Consider the following 23,158-nt stretch of genomic DNA (forward strand, 5'->3'; position numbering starts at 1 on the left):
CAGGGAATTAAGATCCCACTAGCCATGCAGCGTGGCCAAAACACAGAACAAAACAGTATGGTACTAGCACAAAAACAGACACACAGATCAAAGGAACCTAATAGAGAACTCAGAAATGAATTCACACTTATATGTCAACTAATCTATGACAAAGGAGGCGGAGGTAAGAACAAACAATGAAGAAAAGACAGCCTCTTCAATAGATGGTGTTCAAAAAACTGGACAGCTACATGAAAAAGAATCAAACTGAATTACTTTCTCATACAGAATACAAAAATTAATTCATAATGTTGATTAAAGACTTAAATGTCTGAAACCATAAAACTGGTACAAGAAAACACAGGATGCACACTCTTTGACATTGGCCTTAGCAATATTTGCGGGGTATGTCTCCTCAAACAAAGGGAGCAAAACCAAAAATAAACAAGTGGGATTACATCAAACTTTTCCTGCACAGCAAAGCAAAGTATCAACAAAATGAAAAGGCAACCCACTGAATCAGAAAAAATATCTGAAAACAATATCCATTAAGGGGTTAACATCCAAACCATAAACTCATACAACTTAACATCAAAAAACAAACAGCCCAATTACAAAATGGGCAGAGAACCTGAATAGACATTTTTCCAAAGACATTCTGATGGCCAACAGATACACTGAAAAGATGCTCAACATCACTAACCATCAGAGAAATGTACACCAAAACAATAATGACATACCACCTCCACCTGTCAGAATGGCTGCTGTCAAAAAACCAAGTAACAAGTGTTGGCAAGGACGTGGAAAAAAGGAAACCCTTGTGCACTGTTGGTGGGACTATACTGGAGCAGCCATTATTGAAAAACAGTACAGAGGTTCCTCAAAAAGTTAAAAATAGAACTTCCAGCAATTTCACTTCTGGGCATTTGCCTAGAACAAACCAAAACTCGAATTCAGAAACATATATGCACTCCAATGTCCACTGCAGCATTACTTACAACAGTCAAGATATGGAAACAACCTAAGCGTCCATCAATAGACAACTGGATAAAGATGTAATATATGTATCTATAATGGAATATTACTTAGCCATAAAGGGGGAAGGCGATCTTGCCATTTTTTACAACACAGATGGATCTAGAGGGTATTATGCTAAATAAAATAAGTCAGACAGAAAAAGACAAATGCATCATCTCACTCACATGTGGAGTGTAAAAATTAAATAAACAAAATGAAAACAGATTCACAGGTAGAGAACAAACAGGCTCTTGCCACAAGAGAGAGGGGTGAGGAGTGAGCAAAACAGGTGAAGGGAAGTAAAACATGCAAAGCTCCAGTTATATAATTTTTAAAAAAATAGCCACAAGTATCTAATACACAGCATAAGGAATAGGGTCAATAATAAGTTGTAATAGCTTTGTATAGGGATAGATGGGCACTAGACCAATCGTGGTGATCATTTCATAATATATGTGTGTGTGCTAAGTCGCTTCAGGCATATCCAACTCTGTCCAACCCTATACACTGTAGCCTGCCAGGTTCCTCTGTTCATGTGATTCTCCAAGCAAGAATACTGGAATGGGTAGCCATTCCCTTCTCTGAGGGATCTTTCCCAAGCCACGGGTCAAACCTAGTCTCCTGTATAGCAGGTGGATTCCTTACCATCTAAGCCACCAGGGAAGCCCTTTTCCTAATGTATGCATGTGTCAAATCATATGCAGTCCACCTGAAACTAACATAATATTGTACATCAACTGTTTCAATTTATTAAAAAAAAAAAACCCCACATGTGCTCTCTCAGTTACATTCAGTCCAATGCTGTGTACTCTACCACTGTGTTTTTTGAATCACCCTTCTCCATTCAAATAGAAAACAGAACTATGAAGAGGAGTGGGGGACACCGATGAGGCTACCATTGTGATGTTCCAAAATCATTCATCATTTAGCTTTCATCCTTGTTTATCACTCTGCACATACACTTTTTAATCCCCTGGTAAAAATGGACATGTTGACAGCTTTCTTTCTCCTCTTGACTAATCATCTGATTAAAATGACCATATTTTTCCTAAGTATACAGACACAAAGTACATGAATTTGAGGCAGGTAGAGCCAAGAGTAGTTTCCAAGAGAAAGGCATATTTGAACAGTCTTGAAGAGAGGAAATTGGCTAGCCAAAATGAAAAAGAACATATGTAAAGGCCTGCTGCTACTGCTAAGTCACATCAGTCGTGTCCGACTCTGTGCGACCCCATAGATGGCAGCCCACCAGGCTCCCCCATCCCTGGGATTCTCCAGGCAACAATACTGGAGTGGGTTGCCATGTCCTTCTCCAGGAGATCTTCCCAACCCAGGGATTGAACCCCGGTCTCCTGCATTGCAGGCAGACGCTTTACCATCTGAGCCACCAGGGAAACTCAGAATGGTAGTGGAGCGGCTGGCCAAATCCACGTTCCGATAGGCCACATTAAGGTACTATTTTTATGCAAAAAACAACAGGAGACTCAATGATGAATGTTAAGCAAGTGAATAAAAATTGATCAAATAAACAATTTTTATACATCACAGTGAGAAAATGAATATACAAAGAACACAAACCCAATAGAAAAATGGGCAAAATAATTAAACAGAAATTTTCACAGGAGCCAAAAGTCCCATTAGCATATCAGGAGTATGTACCATAAATATCATTAGTCACCAAGGAAAGTGAATTAAACCACAATGAGATACCATTTCATAGATCTGGAGGGACAGTAAACTGATTCAACCTCTTCCAAGAATTTTGGCATCAAAAATTCCTTTACTAGGCATCCATGCCAGGAAACCTCTTATCCAAGTTGTCACATGTACACGGGTGTGGAATGCGAAATTTTTCATAATATCCAAAAACTAGAGTCGAACACAACTGAGTGACTTCACTTTCACTTTGCACTTTCCTGCACTGGAGAAGGAAATGGCAACCCACTCCAGTGTTCTTGCCTGGAGAATCCCAGGTATGGGGGAGCCTGGTGGGCTGCCGTCTCTGGGGTCACACAGAGTCGGACACGACTGAAGTGACTTAGCAGCAGCAGCAGACACAAACTAAACGTGCATTGATAGAATGGATCAGGACTTCCCTGGTGGCACAGTGGATGAGGGTCCACCTGCCAATGCAGGGGACACAGGTTTGATCCTTGCCCCAAGAAGATTCCACATGCTGCGTAGTAACCAAGCCTGTTTGCCACAACTACTGAACATGTGCTCTAGAGCCCGTAGGCCACAACTACTAAAGCCTGCACACCTACAGCCTGTGGTCCTCAACTAGAGAAGCTGCCCCAATGAGAAGCCTTCACGCTGCAGTGAAGAGCTGCCCCTACTCACTGCAGCTAGAGAAAGCCCACGCGCAACAATAAACACATAGAGCAACCAAACGAACTAAAATTTCAAAGAACAGAATGGTTCAATAAATTATACATTTTAAAATATAGGAAATTACTAAAGCTATACATAGTACCATAAATGAATCGTATAAATAATATTCAGAGAAATAAAAAAGAATATATACAATATGATTCCATTTACTCAAAGCCTTATATCATTCAGAGATAGAGATGAACAGAGGTAGTAAGGTTATAAAGAAAAGAAAGAAAATAACAAAAATTCAGTAAAGAAGAGCTTGGGGAGAGGAAGGGAGACTGATAGAAGAAAACACCTATGATTCATCTGGCTGTTATGCAGAGTTGTTCACTTTTCATCATTCTTTAAATTATAAATTTAGGTTCTCATGTGCTATTCCGCATAGATGCTAAATTTCACACTCTTTTTATGGATTAACAGCAATAACAGATGTAAAGCTCCTCAGCAGCACCTACCCTGAAGAATCCATTTGATGGGAACCCATTCCCCATTTTACTGTGCCTATGACCTCAGGGTTAATGATAATCAAACCCAAGCTCTAGATTTTTTCTATCTCCAGCAGTTGCTTCCTTTCCAGCATTATTCCTACCTAAGAATCCTAACTATCATCATGGCCCTAACTACTACTCCTCACCAGCTTTGTCTTTATCTCTAGATTCCAGGAGGGAAGTGACATTAGCATCTGCAGCAAGGAGTTGTGATCCTGCTCAGCTCTACTCTTTTGCTGAAATCTAAATAGTGAATTCCTGAATGACAGAGACATGTTCTGTCATCTTTGCAGTTCTTTGTCCACCATGTCTGATACAGGACCTCAGTAACTATTTCCTAAATGATGAATAAATAAGTACTTATATTACAGAGCTAAGCTACTAGTGGAAAATAAGATTAAAGTTTAAAATCAATTTGGTGCTTTCTCGGGTTCCCTAGACCCTTTCACATTCTAAAAAAGAATCTTCAAGAACAAGAGAAAGACAATTCCAAAGCTGCTTTAAAATCTTTGCCACAAAAAAGAGTAGATCTGTAGTCATCACCTGTATATTATAACCTCCATTAATTAATAATTCTTAAAACTCTGAAAACAAAAGTTAGACCTTTCTTCAAAGTAACATAAATGATTTCCCATTTCAATTTTTACTATTATAATTTACTATTATTTTCTTTTAAAACTTACACTTAAGAGGGAGGGATAAATTGGGAGATTAAGATTGACATATACATACTACTTCATTAGTTACCTGTATACCTATATAAAATATTTTACGTAAAATAGGTAACTAATAAAAACCTATCTACTCAGTAGTATGTGATGGCCCATATGGGAAAAGAATGTTTAAAAAAAAAAAAACAACAAGAGTGGATATATGTATAATTGATTCATTTTATTGTACACCTGAAACTAACACAACACTGTATTGCAAATCAAGTATACTCTAATAAGAATTTTTTTTTAAACTTACACTTAAAATGTACTCTATGTATAATGCATAAAACTAGTTCATCCTCAACATAAACAAGAACAAGGCAGTCATTTATATCGCTTTATATATACTACTTCCTCTGTCATGTGGCAGTCAAAAGGCTAAGTGAGATGCTTGCAGCAAAGAAAACAGTTTTGAAAGGTCATGCTACGCAGAGAGCAGAATTTCTATCACAATATCCTTACTGTCTGTGGCAGACTATATGACAATCTAACCACAGTTATTTTCTGAGTTAAAGCAAAAAGCATGTTATCAAAGAACCAGAAACAGTAGACACTCAACAATATAATCTTTATGAACATTTTTCTAATGCATAAACATCCAGTGCATGTTAAACAAAAAGAATCCTGAGGCAATGAACTGGGAGAAGAGGAACTAGTAAAAAGTAGAATACAAGTTTAAACCATTCAGTTTATTCATAATGTTCACAAAACATGATAAGCAGTTTCTAAAATAAACTTTTTCAAGTTTATTATTACCATATGATGCAGTTAAAACATAAGATTTACCTAGGAAATGCAAAATTATAACAATATTGAAGCCAATGAATATGATCTATTTCAATATTTCCAAATCTTAATGACAACCGCAAACAAGGTACAAAGTTTTTAAAACCTCTCTGCAGAAACTATAATCCCATCAGCACTTTTTTTTGCTTATTAATAACTTTGATTGGTCTTCTATCCATCTAAACAAAGAATGTCTTTCCCAACTATTAAACAGACAATGTGTCAGTCAACAACACAATGAAAATCTCTCCACCTCCTTATAAAATTTCCAATTTCCAAATACATCTGTTGGGGGAGGGGAAGCATTCTAACTCATTTAATCATCCTGTCCAATCCTTGGAGATCATAGTTATTCCTACTCAGAAATTAAAACACATAGCTTTCTCTTAAGCCAAGTAAAGGTCCTTAGTACAGTAAACATCACAGTCAGATTACACAGAATAAGTTTTGGGCAATGCATTCTTTTCAAAGCCCCATAATTTTCATTTTTGTGAGGATCTCTCACTAAAATTTATTAATAACTAGGTGTTCTTGCCTGGAGAATCCCAGGGACAGGGGAGCCTGGTGGGCTGCCATCTATGAGGTCGCACAGAGTCTGACACGACTGAAGCGACTCAGCAGCAGCAGCAGCAGCAGGTGACAACTTTCTTTACCAGTTCTGACCTGGCAACAGAGCATGAAGATTTGTGTTCCTTCTAAGACTACTAGAAAACAATCTATGATAAACCTTCTTTTAAGGAAATATACTTAAAATGTTCTACTGCTCAAAATCAAAAACACACTATAAACCAGACAAAGATGTGAAGAAACCGTAAACCCTTGTATATTTCTGGTGGGAATGAAAAATGGTACAAACACTGAAAGAATATGGTAGTTCCTAAAATATTTAAATAGAATTACCATATGATCCAGGGCTTCCCTTGTGGCTTAGCTGGTAAAGAATTTGACCCCAATGCAAGAGACCTAGGCTCGATTCCTGGGTTGGGAAAATCACCTGGAGAAAGGAAAGACTACCCATTCTTAGTATTCTGGCCTGGACAATTCCATGGACTGTATAGTCCATGGGGTCACAAAGAGTCGAACACAACTGAGCAACTTTCACTTCACTTCACCACGCTGCTGCTGCTAAGTCGCTTCAGTCGTGTCCGACTCTGCGCGACTCTATAGATGGCAGCCCACCAGGCTCCCCCGTTACTAGGATTCTCCAGGCAAGAACACTGGAGTGGGTTGCCATTTCCTTCTCCAATGCATGAAAGTGAAAAATGAAAGTGAAGTCGCTCAGTCGTGTCCGACTCCTAGCGACCCCATGGACTGCAGCCCACCAGGCTCCTCCGTCCATGGGATTTTCCGGCCAAGAGTACTGGAGTGGGGTGCCATTGCCTTCTCCTCACTTCACCATATAATCCAGCAATTCTACTTTTCTTGGTATATAACCCAAAAGAATGAAATGCAAGCAGTCACATGGATATCTGTATACTCATGTTTGCTGCTGCTAAGTCACTTCAGTCGTGTCTGACTCTGTGCAACCCCATAGACGGCCTCCTACCATTGTTTACAGCAGTATTATTAACAATAGCCAAAGGTGGAAACAAGTCAAATTTGCCTCAATAGATGGGTGGAAAAACAAAATGTGGTACATATTAATACATACAATGGAATATTTATTCAGCCTTAAAAGAGACATTGTGATACATGCTAAACAGAAGAACCTTGAGGACACCTATGCTAAGTGAAATAAACCAACCATGAAAGGACAAACACTGTATGATTGCACTTACAAGCCCTAAACAGAACAGGCAAATTCTCAGAGACAGACAACTTCACAGAATAAGAGTTATCTGGGTTTGGGGGTGATACAATAAGTTGTGGAGATGGATAGTGCTGATGGGTGCACAATACCATGACTATATTTATGTCAGGAAATTGTACACTTAAAAACAGTTAAAATGGCCAATGTTTAGGAAGAACATGTTGAGCTCTTTCCAAATGCCCATATTTGTACATATCCCAAGTTTAAGGATCCCTTCATCTATAAAATGTGGATAACTTCCATTTTAGAGAGAAGGTGTTGATAGGATGAAATATGATGATAAAGTAAGAACAATAAAGTCATATAGAGCTGTGGATGGCTTAACATTTATTTAAGCTCATTTATCTGAAAACTTGCCCCACTGGAGAAGGGAATGGCAAACCACTACAACATTCCTGCCTTGAGGACCCCATGAACAGTGTAAAAAGGTAAAAATAGGAATGGGCTTCCCTTGTGGCTCAGACAGTAAAGCATCTGCCTATAATGTGGGAGGCCCAGGTTCGATCCCTGTGTCAGGAAGTTCCCCTGGAGAAGGAATGGAAACCCACTCCAGTATTCTTGCCTGGAAAATCCCATGGACAAAGGAGCCTGACAGGCTATAGTCCACGGAGTCACAAACAGCTAGACATACGTGAGTGAAAGACCAATTACTATGACTAGGACTTCCAACTAGAAATGGGCCCATAGAAATGAAAGCTCAGAGTCCTAACCACTGGACTGCCAGGAAATTCCCAGGAAAAGGTCTTTAAGACCTTTTTGTTACTTCTGTACTCTGACACCATCTCTTAGTCAATTACAATGTGGTTTGGAAATCTCCTTTTTATTAAAGTTTTTAAAAAGGGAGTACTCTTTCTCAATTTATAGATAGAAGCAACAGCAAGAGAAGGGACCCTTGACAATATGAAATGAAACAATTAATTCTTTCAATATTTCTCAGTCTCTGTATCTGCTCTAAGTAAAGAAAATCGAGCAATGACTGTACAGATGAAACTGAACATTCAGATGCTTTGTACACATGAAGAAGCATACCTAATTCATATATAGCAAATGTTAACTTACCATACCAAATGAAAATAATAATAGTCAAATGATCAATTTTGTTATGCACATTTTACAATTTAAACAGAGACTTCCCTGGTGGTCCGGTGGTTAAGAATCTATCTTGCAATGCAAGGGACACAGGTTCAATTCCTGTTCAGGGAGCAGCTGAATCTGTGAGCCACAACTACTGCGTCTATACACTCCAGAGCCCATACCACAACTTGAGAGCCGTGTGCGCCTCTACTGAAACCCCCATGCTCTGGGGCCCACGCTCCCCAAGTAGAGAATGTCTGTGTGCCACAACGAAAGGCCTTGTGTGCCACACCTAGGACTCAACATAGCCAAATAAATAAATATTTTTAAAATAAAATAAAATCCAAATAAATTTATCCATCAGGAATTACAAGCCCTCCATGTATCCAATTCACCTTTTTCTACACTTCCTTCTTTCCTGTGGTATTAAAAAAATCTGTGTTATTGTATTAAACTTATCTCCTGGAGTAGAAAATAGCAACTCACTCCAGTGTTTCTACCTGGAAAATTCTACCTGGAAAATGGACAGAGGAGCCTGTACAGTCCATGGGGTCGGAGAGTTGGACATGACTGAACATGCGCGCGCACACACACACACAAAATGCTAAAATATCTTCCACGTGGCTAACTTTCCCAATGATTGCTGTCTTATTTCCTGCACAAACTTCTTGAAAAACATTCTATTTTATTCTTCATGCTTCTTTGTATTTTGTAAAACCATTTGCTTAACCTCTTATAACTCATCTTGGTCTATTCAATCTGTTCTCGCAGATCAAGAATCTCATACTAATTACTATGTTACTTTATTATATAATTAACCTAATAATTATTAATTATTAGGTTATGTTTATACCTTAGATAGGTTATTGAATTTAATTAATCTTAATGCCCTTCTAGGGTATTAAAATCCATAATCTTTATAAGCATCTCATCCTTCTTCATACTTTTCTTATTCTTCCTTTATTGATTCTTTTTAACACCAATATTTACAATAAGCATTTCTAAAAGTTCTGTGCTTTACCTTTTTCTCTCTGCTAGGATACTAGAAATGTTACCTACTTCCACAGCTTAAGCTCCATGTGAATTACTCCAAAGTTTGTATCTTTGGGCCCTAAATTATCATTTTTCTAAATTTTAGTCTCGTATTTCCACATTTAGGGAGAAACACTGAAAGTTCTACCTGTACTTCCAAAATCAAAATAGGTCTAACAGAATTCATGTTACAGTCCCATCTGCTTGCCCCATAATAACCAGTCTTTCTTTGTGGTTTCCTTACTTTTCTTATGCTACTCAAAATCCTACATTCATATACATGATTTCTCTCTTCCATATGCCCTGTCAAACTTGCCTTTTAAATCTATACTGCTCAATGAACTCACAAACCACCAACATCCACTCCCACCCCCAACTCAGGTAATCATTATGTCACTTTTGTAGCACTTATCACAGAGAAGGCAATGGCAACCCACTCCAGTGCTCTTGCCTGGAAAATCCCATGGACGGAGGAGCCTGGTAGGCTGCAGTCCATGGGGTCGCTAAGAGTCGGACACGACTGAGCGACTTCACTTTCACTTTTCACTTTCATGTATTGGAGGAGGAAATGGCAACCCACTCCAGTGTTCTTGCCTGGAGAATCCCGGGGATGGGGGAGCCTGGTGGGCTGCTGTCTATGGGGTTGCACAGAGTCGGACACGACTGAAGTGACTTAGCAGCACTTATCACAGTGATGAGTGCTGTTAAACACCTAACTTGCCTGCTAGACTACGAGCCCTGTATAACAAACAAGTTATACCCAGGCACGGAATATCTGGACCCTGTTAATGGTATAACTAGGGTAGACTATGTAAATCAACACACAAAACAGTTAAAAAAAAAAAAAGGCATAAAAATAGTTCAGCAAATACACAATGTTGTCTGTCAATTACATCTAAATAAAGCTGGAGGGAAATATTTGGGCATTAAATTCTTTATAAGAAGCTTGAACCAAGATATATATTGGTTTATACATACATATATATAATATATGTATGTTAATAGTTATACACTATAACTACAGTGCTTAGAGAAATGATTGCTACATACTAAGTACATACCATATATTGGTTTAATAAATCACTTAAGAGGTAAAATGTTCACTTTTTCAACTTCTCTTCACTATCTACTGCAAACTTACTTTTAGCAACAATCATAGACGGAAAATGGCCTCTAACCATCCAGCAATGACCTCTTAACTGCTAAATTCGAAAAGCTCTCAGTTTTTAATTAACCTCTCTAAAAATCTTTAAATACCACTGACCCCTCCTCTCTCCTTCATGAAGCTGTGTTAAAATATGTGGTAAACATAATCTTAAGTATCAATCTTAAAACAAAGCTTACAATTTCCTTCCTATGTCCACCCTAGAAGAACTAAATGATTTTAAAATGTAACCAATATTCAGATCTTCCTTCTATATTTAACTACTGAAAAAATAATTGATAAAGATGTAAAACTCATACTTACCTTGAAATAAGAGCTCCCATTTCAGTGTTTTAGAAAAATAGACGGTATTACTTGTTTTTTTGAAAGTGAAGTTTTCATGGAAGACTTTTTCAGATTAGAAGATACACTACAGAAAAAAGGGTAAAGATAAAAAATATTAATACCTAAATGGACTAAATTAAAAATAATTATATCACTTATATAACATAATTGCTTATAACTCCGTAATTGCTTATAACTCCGTAATTTTAAATATGGGAAAAACAAAGAAAACACATAAACCACAATATTTAACAAAATGTTAGAGCTGAAAGGGAATTAAGTTCATATCCTATTCACCTATCTGATCTCTTATGTAAATCACCTCCTACTTCTTGAAACCTCTTTTCTGTAATATACTAGTTATCTTTCTACTTCCCAAGCCACCCCTCCATCTACATCATAAGTGGCTAACCACGAGTAGCTTTCCCCTTACTTCTTTAATGTAATCTTTGACACACACAAAATATATGGAAAGATGAATGTAAGCAAGCATAAAATGAACACAGTAAATTGTAAATCACCACGTCACATAAGAACACCAATAACATAATCTAAGTGCTTCTGTCCTCCTAACCTTCATCCTAATTATGTATTATCCCATCATTTTTTAAAATATAACACTGTCACATATGCATATGTCCTTAAATAGTATTTTGTTTAGGTATGTGTCCTCCCCCAACCCATCATCATTTTTTCAGCTTGATAAACTGGTATGCTGAATGAAATATTTGGGGATGTGAATTTTTTCACGTGATATTTTTCTATGTTTTATCCATGTTACATTTTCACTGCCTTATATGGTATTCCATAATATAAATATGCCACAATCTATTTATGTATTCTGTTGACAAACATGTATGCCTTACTTTTTTGCTTTTATCAACATTACTATTCAAGTCGCCAGGTATATTTTTACAAGACTGTCTTTGGGATATGCAAAGTGGGAAACTGGTGGGTCACAGGGCATCCAAATTCTCATCTATCAAAAATGCCCAAGTGCCTTCAACTGGATCACCTTACCAATTCACCAGCAGCATATGAACATGTCCTCTCCAATACTAGGTAAAATCAAATTTTATAATTTGTAGCAGTCAGTCCAGTCAGTCAGTTCAGTTGCTCAGTCATGTCCAACTCTTTGCACCCCATAAACCGCAGCACGCCACGCCGTCTTGTCCATCACCGACTCCCAGAGTCCACCCAAACCCATGTCCATCAGGTCAGTGATACCATCCAACCGTCTCATCCTCTGTTGTCCCCTTATCCTCCTGCCCTCAATCTTTCCCAGCATCAGGGTCTTTTCGAATGTGTCAGCTCTTCGAATCAAGTGGCCAAAGTATTGGAGTTTCACCTTCAACATCAGTCCTTCCAAAGAACATGCAGGACTGATCTCCGTTAGGATGGACTCGTTGGATCTCCTTGCAGTCCAAGGGACTCTCAAGAGTCTTCTCCAACACCACAGTTCAAAAGCATCAATTCTTTGGCACTCAGCTTTCTTCACAGTCCAACTCTCGCATCCATGCATGACCACTGGAAAAACTATAGCCTTGACTAGACGGACCTTTGTTGACAAAGTAATGTCTCTGCTTTTTAATATGCTGTCTAGGTTGGTCATAAATAACTCTCCTTCCAAGGAGCAATCGTCTTTTAATTTCATGGCTACAATCACCATCTACAGTAATTTTGAAGCCCAGAAAAATAAAGTCAGCCATTGTTTCCACTGTTTCCCCATCTATCTGCCATGAAGTGATGGGACCGGAGGCCATGATCTTCGTTTTCTGAATGTTAGCAGGAATCAAAGGAGAGCATAACTGTTGCTATTAAACTTGAAAATCTTCATTTGAAAACTTCAAAACAAAATTTGGCTAGGAAGCAAATAATTTAATTCCAGTCTTGGTTTCTTTGCTTTTGAAATAAGGTCAATGATATGCTTTCTAAAAGGAAAGGAATGTTATAATTTTAGAGTAATGTCAACATATATCAAACTGCTTACTTTCCCAAAAGTAAGGGAATTAGTCAACTCAAAAATTACCAACATGCTGGTGCAGGATGTTGACAGTGAGGGAGGCTATGTGGCCGGGTGAGGGGGAGGGGGGCGGGGGAAGGTTGCATATATGGGAACTATGCACTTCCCATTCAATTTTACTGTAAAACTAAAACTGCTCTTTAAAACAAACCAAAAAAAAAAAAAAAAAGTCTATTTAAAAGGGAAAAGAGAAAAGGAAAGCAAAAAGTAATAAATAATTTAATACAGGCTATAAATGAATGTAAGTATACTGCTTACTCTTGTTCAACAGTCAATTACTCTGACTTACTCAAACACAGAATTAAATACAATTTATTCTTAAAGTTCCTAGTATCCTTTAGATTTAAACAATGTTATTAATAACCTAACACATGAAGATCCACTCAAAACTTTATTGTCAAAACAGAACTTACTAAGAGAACTTCTAACCTTTAACCCTAACCATAACCCTAACCCTAAATTTTAAAGGGGTGGGGGTGGGGGGGAGAATTTCAAAAGCTCATCCAAAAGCACTGAGAACGGCACATGATGATACCAAAACCCCCACACAGAGCACCACAACTAGAGAAGCCTGCAAGACCCAATGACACCCAGCACAGTCAAAATTAAAAAAAAAAAAAAAATCTACATTCCAACATAAAAAAGAAACAAACTCACATATACAAACTAACGATGGGGGGGTGGTGACTGCCGCAGGGGATAAAGAAATACAAACTATTGTTATGTGGAAGACCCCCAGAAGGGGGAAGATCCCCAAGAGAAGGTAATGGCAACCCACTCCCCCATATTCTTGCCTGGAGAATTCCATGAACAGAGGAGCATGGAGATCTCTAGTCCATAGGGTTGCAAAGAATCGGACACAATTGAGTAACACACACACACACACACACACACACACACACACACGCAAAGAGTTGGAAACATCTAATACACACCAATAGGAGCTACTCTACGTTCAAGGTCAGGAGGGACGGCAGTGAGGAGATACCCCTCGTCCAAGGTAAGGAGCAGCAGCTGCGCTTTGCTGGAGCAGCCATGAAGAGATACTCCACGTCCAAGGTAAGAGAAACTCAAGTAAGATGGTAGGTGTTGCAAGAGGGCATCAGAGGGCAGACACACTGAAACCATACTCACAGAAAACTAGTCAATCTAATCACACTAGGACCACAGCCTTGTCTAACTCAATGAAACTAAGCCATGCCCGTGGAGCCACCCAAGATGGGCGGGTCATGGTGGAGAGGTCTGACAGAATGTGGTCCACTGGAGAAGGGAATGGCAAACCACTTCCATATTCTTGCCTTGAGAACCCCATGAACATATGAAAAGGCAAAATGATAAGATACTGAAAGAGGAACTCCCCAGGTCGGTGAGTGCCCAATATGCAACTGGAGATCAGTGGAGAAGTAACTCCAGAAAGAATGAAAGGATGGAGCCAAAACAAAAACAATACCCAGTTGTGGATGTGACTGGTGATAGAAGCAAGGTTTGATGCGTAGGAACCTGGAATGTTAAGTCCATGAATCAAGGCAAATTGGAAGTGGTCAAACAGGAGATGGCAAGAGTGAACATCGACATTCTAGGAATCAGAGAACTAAAATGGACTGGAACGGGTGAATTTAACTCAGATGACCGTTATTATCCACTACTGCGGGCAGGAATCCCTCAGAAGAAATGGAGTAGCCATCGTGGTCAACAAGAGAGTCCAAAACGTAGTACTTTGGATGCAATCTCAAAAACGACAGAATGATCTCTGTTTGTTTCCAAGGCAAACCATTCAATATCACAGTAATCCAAGTCTATTTCCCAACCAGTAATGCTGAAGAAGCTGAAGTTGAACAGTTCTATGAAGACCTACAAGACCTTCTAGAACTAACACCCAAAAAAGATGTCCTTTTCATTACAGGGGACTGGAATGCAAAAGTAGGAAGTCAAGAAACACCTGGAATAACAGGCAAATTTGGCCTTGGAATAAAGAATGAAGCAGGGCAAAGGCTAATAGAATTTTCCCAAGAGAATGCACTGGTCATAGCAAACACTCTCTTCCAACAACACAAGAGAAGACTCTATACATGGACATCACCAGATGGTCAACACCGAAATCAGATTGATTATATTCTTTGCAGCCAAAGATGGAGAAGCTCTATACAGTCAGCAAAAACAAGACCAGGAGCTGACTGTGGCTCAGATCATGAACTCCTTATTGCCAAATTCAGACTTAAATTGAAGAAAGTAGGGAAAACCACGAGACCATTCAGGTATGACCTAAATCAAATCCCTTATGATTATACAGTGGAAATGAGAAATAGATTTAAGGGACTAGATCTAATAGATAGAGTGCCTGATGAACTATGGACGGCTGCAAAGAATATAATCAATCTGATTTCGGAGGTTCGTCAAGGCTGTGGTTTTTCCAGTGGTCATGTATGGATGCGAGAGTTGGACTGTGAAGAAGGCTGAGTGCTGAAGAATTGATGCTTTTGAACTGTGGTGTTGGAGAAGACTCTTGAGAGTCCCTTGGACTGCAAGGAGATCCAACCAGTCCATTCTGAAGGAGATCAGCCCTGGGATTTCTTTGGAAGGAATGATGCTAAAGCTGAAACTCCAGTACTTTGGCCACCTCATGTGAAGAGTTAACTCACTGGAAAAGACTCTGATGCTGGGAGGGATTGGGGGCAGGAGGAAAAGGGGACGACAGAGGATGAGATGGCATCACCGACTCGATGGACGTGAGTTTGAGTGAACTCCGGGAGATGGTAATGGACAGGGAGGCCTGGCGTGCTGCGATTCATGGGTCGCAGAGTCCGACACGACTGAGAGACTGAACTGAACTGAACACACACAGGAAGTTAGGCATGAACAATAGAGAAGTAGCCTATTGAAAAGGATGCAAGCTGATCTCTAAACCCCACCTAAGACACGCCCAGGAGAGCTCACAGATATGCTACAAAAAATAACCACAGAGATCATTCCAAGTCCTGCCCATGCGCCCCAGGCACAATGTGGATACAAACTAGCCAAAGGGGCTTCTCCAACTGGGACACAAGAGCCACTGATGCAAAGCTGTGTCCTCAAGTAACCTTACGCAGCCAGGAACCCATTATGGGTTCATAAATATTCTACACATACATACAACTGATTATAACAGACTGAATTATCGGAAAGACATAGAGCTTGTTGTTATGTCACATGCAACTGTCAATCAAAACAGTCCACGCCCAACTAGATGAACATGTAACAGCCCAATTTGGCTGGGTCCCAGACATAACCCCTTCCCTGACTGGCCTTGAACGTACACCCAATTTGCATTCCCTTTCCTGACTGGTGGCGGGTACAAGCCCTATTTTGCACAGGGTAGAACCAAGAAGAAGTACAAAAAGAAAGCCAAGAGGGATTGCTGCTTCTCCTTCAGGGTTTCAGGTCTCCCAAGTCTCCGGTGTTTACTATCCACTGTCTCCTTAATAAAATTCTGTCTGCCTGAGCTGTAACCAGTCTGTTGTTTCAAATTCTTGTTACAACAAGACAAGAGCTGAGAAATCCTGCTTGCTTGAGCTATAGTAATTATAATTAGTCTTTGATGCAAAATCTTTGTTATGACGACACAAAAACTCAGGGAGAGAAATAAACTGACCTGTTGCTCAGACTAAGCGTCTGTCTACAATATGGGAGACCCGGGTTCAATCCCTGGGTCGGAAGTTCTCTGGAGGACATCGCAATCCACTCCAGTACTATTGCCTGGAAAATCCCATGGACAGAGGAGCCTGGTAGGCTACAGTCCATGGGGTCACAAAGAGTCGGACACGACTGAGCGATCTTCACCGTTGCTATTATACATAAAATAAATAAGCTACAAGGATATACTGTACAGCACAGGGAGTTTAGTCAATATTTTACAAGAACTATAAATGGAGTATAAATGATAAAATATTTGAATCATTATGTTGTACATATACCTGCAAACTAATACAAACTAATATTTTAGACTGACTATCTCAATAAAATAAACCAATAAACAATGTTGATATTTTAAAAATAACTCTGTGGGAGAGGGAGGGGGGGATGATTTGAGAGAATGGCATTAAAACATGTATAATATCATATAAGAAATGAATCACCAGTCCAGGTTCGATGCAGGATACAGGAAGCTTGGGGCTGGTACACTGGGATGACCAAGAGGGATGGTATGGGGAGGGAGCTGGTAGGGGGGTTCAGGATGGGGAACACGTGTACACCCGTGGCAGATGCATGTTGATGTATGGCAAAACCAATACAATATTGTAAAGTAAAAAAATAAATAAATAAATTTTAAAAAATAAATAAAGTTAGTTATTAACTTTGGAAAAAAATAAAAATAACAATTCTTAAAATACTTATTTTTGGCTGCGCTGGATCTTCATTGCTGTGTGCAGCCTTTCTCTAGTTGTGGAGAGCTGGGACTACTCTTTGCTGCAATGCACAGGCTCCTCATTGCATTGGCTTCTCTTGTTGAGGAGCAGAGGCTCTAGGCACTCAGGCTTCAGTAGTTTGGCTTAGTTGCTTTTTGACATGGGTAATCTTCCTGGACCCGTGATCAAACCTATGTCCCCCACATTAGCAGGGGGATTCTTAACCACAAGATCACCAGGGAAGTCCATAAAAATGATAAAATTAAAAATTAAATTCTAAAAATCACTTCATGGTGGAGGTGCTCATCTCTCTCCTTTCCCTACTGGACCAAGAGCATTCCTCACATACTACCAAAAAGTCCTAGCCCTACATCAAAGGAATGTAATCTCTATTCTAACACTTATTTTTATAAAATGCAATTAGAACACTCAGAATATTCTTTGAGGGAATTCCCTGGTGGTCCAGTGGTTGCTGCTGCTGCTAAGTTACTTCAGTCGTGTCCAACTCTGTGCGACCCCATAGACAGCAGCCCACGAGGCTCCCCCATCCCTGGGATTCTCCAGGCAAGAACTTAGGACTCTGCATTTCCACTGCAGAAGGCACAGAATCAATTCTAGTGAGAGATCACGTGGGAGCTGGTATCCCACATGCTGAGTGGTCCAGCTCTCCTCCCAAAAAAAGTTTCTTTGATACCCATGAAATCGAATACTTCTTGATTATCCAAGAAATAATCAGATTAAGACTATTAGTGTATGAGTTTGTTAGTCTTTCTTTTTACAGATGGAGATTATATATTCTGGCTTTTTTAAAAATACAGTTTCTGAATGGACCAATACAGTCAGTAAATATAAAGGGGGAAATTGGCAATTTTATTAGTACTCTGGAAAATAAAAATTAAAACCACAATAAGATACCATGTGTGTACCCATCAGAATGGGTAAAAATTAAAGAAAATAATAATACCCAGGCTTGTTGAAAATGTACAGCAACGGAAATCTACATTACTTTACGACATAGAAATTCCACCCTAGATATAAATCCAAAAGAAATGTGTATACATTTCATCAAAAGATATTTACTAGAATGCTCACTGCAGCATTATTTCAGACTACCCAAAAAGTACAAATGTAAAACAGAATGGATAAATGATATATTAGCATAGTATAATACTATGTTGCAATGAAAATGAATTAAGTACCTTAGAGATAATTAAATATGATCTGACACATGAAAAATATGCAAGATGCTAAGCAAAAAAAAATGTACAGATAGTTGCTGTAATGTGTTTTGGGCAGAGGGATAAAGATGTAATCTATATTCATATTCTCTTTGGGCTTCCCTGGTGGCTCAGATGGTGAAGAATCTGCCTGCAATGCAGAAGACCTGGGTTCAATCCCTGGGTCAGGAAGACCCCCTAGAGAAGGGAATGACAACCCACTCCAGTACAGAGGAGCCTGGCAGCCCAAACTCCATGGAACTCCAAAGAGTTAGACATGACTGAGTGTCACGACTGAGCAATTACCACTACCACCACAGTAAAAGACAATGGAAGATTATACAGAAACTAGTAATATTAGTTTCCTAGGTAGAGTCAGATGTTAGGCAATTGGGGTAGACATGAACTGGACAGTTCATGTAGAAGTGGGAGACTTTACTTTTTTTATACTTTTAATCTTTGAACCACAGGAATCTATTACATATTACAAATATAAATAATTCAGAAAAAGGATTCAAAGACCACAGATGTATATGTTTTAAATCTATTCAGATATGAGTATCTGAATTACAAAAAGATATTTCAGCAATAAAAATGATTTGCAAACTCCTCAATAAAATAAAAATCATAAGTGATTCAAACATACACAAATAGTGGGAATCACTCTTAGACACTGTAGGAATGAGAACATATTTTTGTTCATTTTACTAAGCCACATGGAACAACTCACAATGACACTTAACAAGGATAAATGTTACAAATATATTGGAGTTTTCTCTTTTTTAGAAGAGGGAGATCAACTTAAACAAAAAATATCAGTTCCAGAAGCTGGAAGTCTGAAATTAGGCTGCCATCATGGTCAGGTTCTAGCTGAGGGACCTATTCATGGTTTACAGATCACCATCTTCTCATTGTATCTTCATATGGCACAACAGAAGAGAGGCGGCAAGCTCTCTCAACTCTCTTTTTATAAGGACACTAATGCCGTAATGGAGCTTCCCGGTAGCTCAGATGGTCACGAATCTGCCTGCAACACGGGAGACCCGGGTTCAATCCCTGCATCAGGAAGATCCCCTGGAGAAGGAAATGGCAACCCACTCTAGTATTCTTGCCTGGAGAATTCCATGGACAGAGGAGCCTCGCAGGCTATATAGTCCATAGGGTCCATAGAGAGTCAGATCTGATTGACAGACTAACACACACTTTTAATGCCATAATGAGAGCTCTAACTTATGATCTGATTATCTTCTAAAGGCCCCCACCTTTTAATACCATCACAATCGGAATTAAAGTAACAACATCACCATTGTTTCAATGCTGAGCATTTTCACATGTACTATTTCAGAGAATCCTCATAGAAAGCCTCTCATGTAACTGGAGTAGGGATCATTATAGTCACTGAGTTCATGTGATCTCAAAGTCATCCAGCTGGGGCAAGGCAGTATGAGAATCCTAATTTGGGCTCCTGGTTTCTGACCATTCCCCTCCCCATCATTATGGCCTCGATCATGAAAAAAGTGGTTCCTTTTGAAAATAATGCCATTCTCAAATGTAAAGTATTTCCGTTTTCCCTTCCCCGGTGGCACTGACATATTGGTTTGTTTTGTTTGTTTACAGTATTAGTTTCGGGTGTCACCAGCATATTGTTAAATAAAAGACATCAGATACAAAGGTACCCCTACTGCATGATTCATGTACAAAACATTCAAAAAATGGGCAAAACTGATTCTAGGGTGTTAGCTTTCAGAATAGTGACTTCTTTGGGAAAGAAACAAGCAGAAGTAAGTGGGCTGGGAGGTGGCACACAAGTGGGCTCTTGGCAATGTTCTACTTCTTGGTGGTGGTTACATGGATCTATTTACTTTGAGATAAAATCATGATATTATACATTGATGATTTTTTGCCATTTACTGTATGAGTTAGACTTCACTGAAAAAAAAATTAAAAGGAGGAAAAAAACAGTGAACCACTATATTACATGTTAGACTGACAAAAAGATCTGACAGTATCAACTTATTTGAGATTATGTGAAACAACCAAAACATTTTACCTTCCTGTTGACAGTGTAAATTAGTATGAACTCTAAGGAAAACAATCTGACATTATCTAATGTATTTCATCATTTTTAAGATGAAGTGTTTTCTGCATTTGAACACCTCTGACACAGAATGCATCTTACAGTCACTACCAGGTAGCAGGAATGCCTCCTGTGAACCTGGTTCTTCTTCCTGATGGCCCAATGAGACAACTACAACCCTTTAACATTTCAGTGCACAAATCACGGAAAGACCATCCGAAAAGGAAAAAAAACCATCTTGGCTGTTGTCTGAAACTTTTGTTGACATCTTCTGGTAAAAAAATCACCAAAAAAAATCCAGATTGAGTGTCAGAGGCTTATAAAAATCAAACCTTACTACATGCTTAAGATTTATACACTCTGCTGTACCTGTTAAACTTGAATGAGGAAAAAAAAATGTATAAATGTATAAAACAATTTCTGCTTCAAAACCCCTAAAATAGTTAAAGTCACAGAAAAAAGCAGGGGGAAAGGGGAGGAGTCTTGAAACTATGGACAGACTCTTAACCTCACTCATTAGAAAAATGCAAATTAAGACTATACTTAGACCCAATTTTCAACCTCTTTGTCATGGTACATTGATGGCAAGGCTGTGAGTAAATACACATCACCCACCTTAAGAACAGAACAGTAAGTATGTAAATTATGTGATGGATATTTTAAAGAACCTTATTGTGGTAAATCTTTTGCAATATATACCTATATCAAATTATCACACTGCACACCTTGAATTCAAACATGTTTTATGTCAATTAAATCTCAATAAAGCTGGGGAAGGAGGAAAGAAACACAAATTATCCCTTTTCACTGGTGGGAGAGTCAGGGTGCAAACATAAGGGCAACCTAGCAATATCTATAAAAATTACAAAGGTATATGGCCGTTTATTAGTAATACCACATCTGAATTTATTCCATAATTATTTACTTGCATACAGGCAAAATGCCAGATGTACAAGGTACTTCATTGTAACACTGTTACAAAAATGAAAAAACAGAAACAAGTCAACAGAGAACTGGTTAAATAAATTATCAAAGGGAAATCATACAAAACAAAAACTATATACTGGAAAATGAAACAAAACTACTCTACAGGAAGATCTTCTGTAAAGATCTCCATTGTTAAGTAAAAAACACAACATACAAAGGGAAGGGTCGATTGTTAAGTAAAAAACACAATGTACAAAGGAAAGGGTAAGAAGACCAATCTGCAGATCAACAGGTGTAACACCGTACTTTTGGAATCGGTGACCTTTTTGGATAGACAGGAAAAAGTGTCTCTATTTTTATTGCCTTTATTTATATATAGAAATTCTAGAAGACTACACTGCTAACTGATTAAGTCACTTCAGTCGTATCCGACTCTGTGCGACCCCATAGACGGAAGCCCACCAGGCTCCCCCGCCCTGGGATTCTCCAGGCAAGAACACTGGAGTGGGTTGCCATTTCCTTCTCCAATGCATGAAAGTGAAAAGTGAAAGGGAAGTTGCTCAGTCGTGTCTGACTCTTAGCGACCCCATGGACTGCAGCCTACCAGGCTCCTCCATCCATGGGATTTTCCAGGCAAGAGTACTGGAGTGGGGTGCCATTGCCTTCTCCAAGAAGACCACATTAAAGGCTAATAAACAAGTTTTCCTGGAAAGAGGGAGTTTTGGAGGAATGTCATAAATAGGAACAGGGTGGCTGAGGGCTAGCGGCGGAATAGTTTGTATATTGGAAATGTTTTTTAAGATCATGGGAAAACCAATATATATAGATTGGTGGTGGTGGTGGTGTGGTCAATAAGCTATGTCCAACTCTGTGACCCCATGGACCACAGCCCGCCAGGCTCCTCTGTCCATGCGAATTTCCAGGCAAGAATACTGGGGTGGGTTTCTATTTCCTTCTCCAGGGCATCTTCGTGACTCAGTGATAGAAACTGAGTCTCGTGTATCTCCTGCATTGGCAGGCAATTCTTCGCCTGGGGGGCCAGTCTATACATAGATTATACATACTATATATACTAAGTCGCTTCAGTCGTGTCTGACTCTGTGCAACCCCATAGATGGCAGCCCACCAGGCTCCCCCGTCCCTGGGATTCTCCATGTAAGAGCACTGGAGTGGGTTGCCATTTCCTTCTCCAATGCATGAAAGTGAAAAGTGAAAGTGAAGTCGCTCCGTCGTGTCCGACTCTTCGCGACCCCATAGACTGCAGATTAGTAAATTAATAAACCAAATTAGGGTCCAAATACTACCAGCATACACATATGATGACAGAAACTATTCTTTTACAGTATCTGTAACTGAGGCAACAGCAGTATCCATCTCACTGAAGTCTTGTAGTGTGAGCACATCTACCTGGCTTGTCATCATCTCTAACACTAGCCTCCTTAAGAAAGTACATTTTCTCCCAAAATTCCACTTTGCTTCTCTCGGAGTCGGGTCAACCTCCTCTCCTCTAGTTACATAAAACCTCAAGACTATTCTGAACAAAAGACTCACTGAAACGTTCTTGCACTCCCACTTATAGGCCCAAGGGCTAGTCATTTCTACTCACCATTAATTCACCCTAACAACTAAATTATGGTCTAATAAATAAAGGGACATACAAAAGGGAGCATTTAGAGTTCTATTTCCCAGATGGTAGAGTGGTTAACAATCCACCTGCCCATGCAGTCAACTCAAGAGACTCAGGTTCAATCCCCGAGTCAGGAAGATT

The 23,158-nt window shown here is 39.2% G+C and overlaps 1 protein-coding gene across 5 annotated transcripts in view; it reads right to left on the bottom strand.

Annotated features, from left to right (window-relative positions):
* PIK3CB (phosphatidylinositol-4,5-bisphosphate 3-kinase catalytic subunit beta) overlaps positions 1-23,158 on the bottom strand; it is a 178,951-nt gene that overhangs the window by 119,416 nt on the left and 36,377 nt on the right. For all 5 annotated transcript variants that reach the window (XR_015148968.1, XM_086361989.1, XM_086362070.1 and 2 more), the window contains one exon: positions 10,744-10,849. The gene's annotated coding sequence lies outside the window, so the exon portion shown is untranslated. The remainder of the gene's footprint in view (positions 1-10,743; positions 10,850-23,158) is intronic.

This window comes from Bos grunniens, chromosome 1 (assembly GCF_055505025.1).
Source record: "Bos grunniens cultivar Pamir isolate PY7600 chromosome 1, Bosgru_T2T1.0, whole genome shotgun sequence".
Taxonomy (NCBI): domain Eukaryota; kingdom Metazoa; phylum Chordata; class Mammalia; order Artiodactyla; family Bovidae; genus Bos; species Bos grunniens.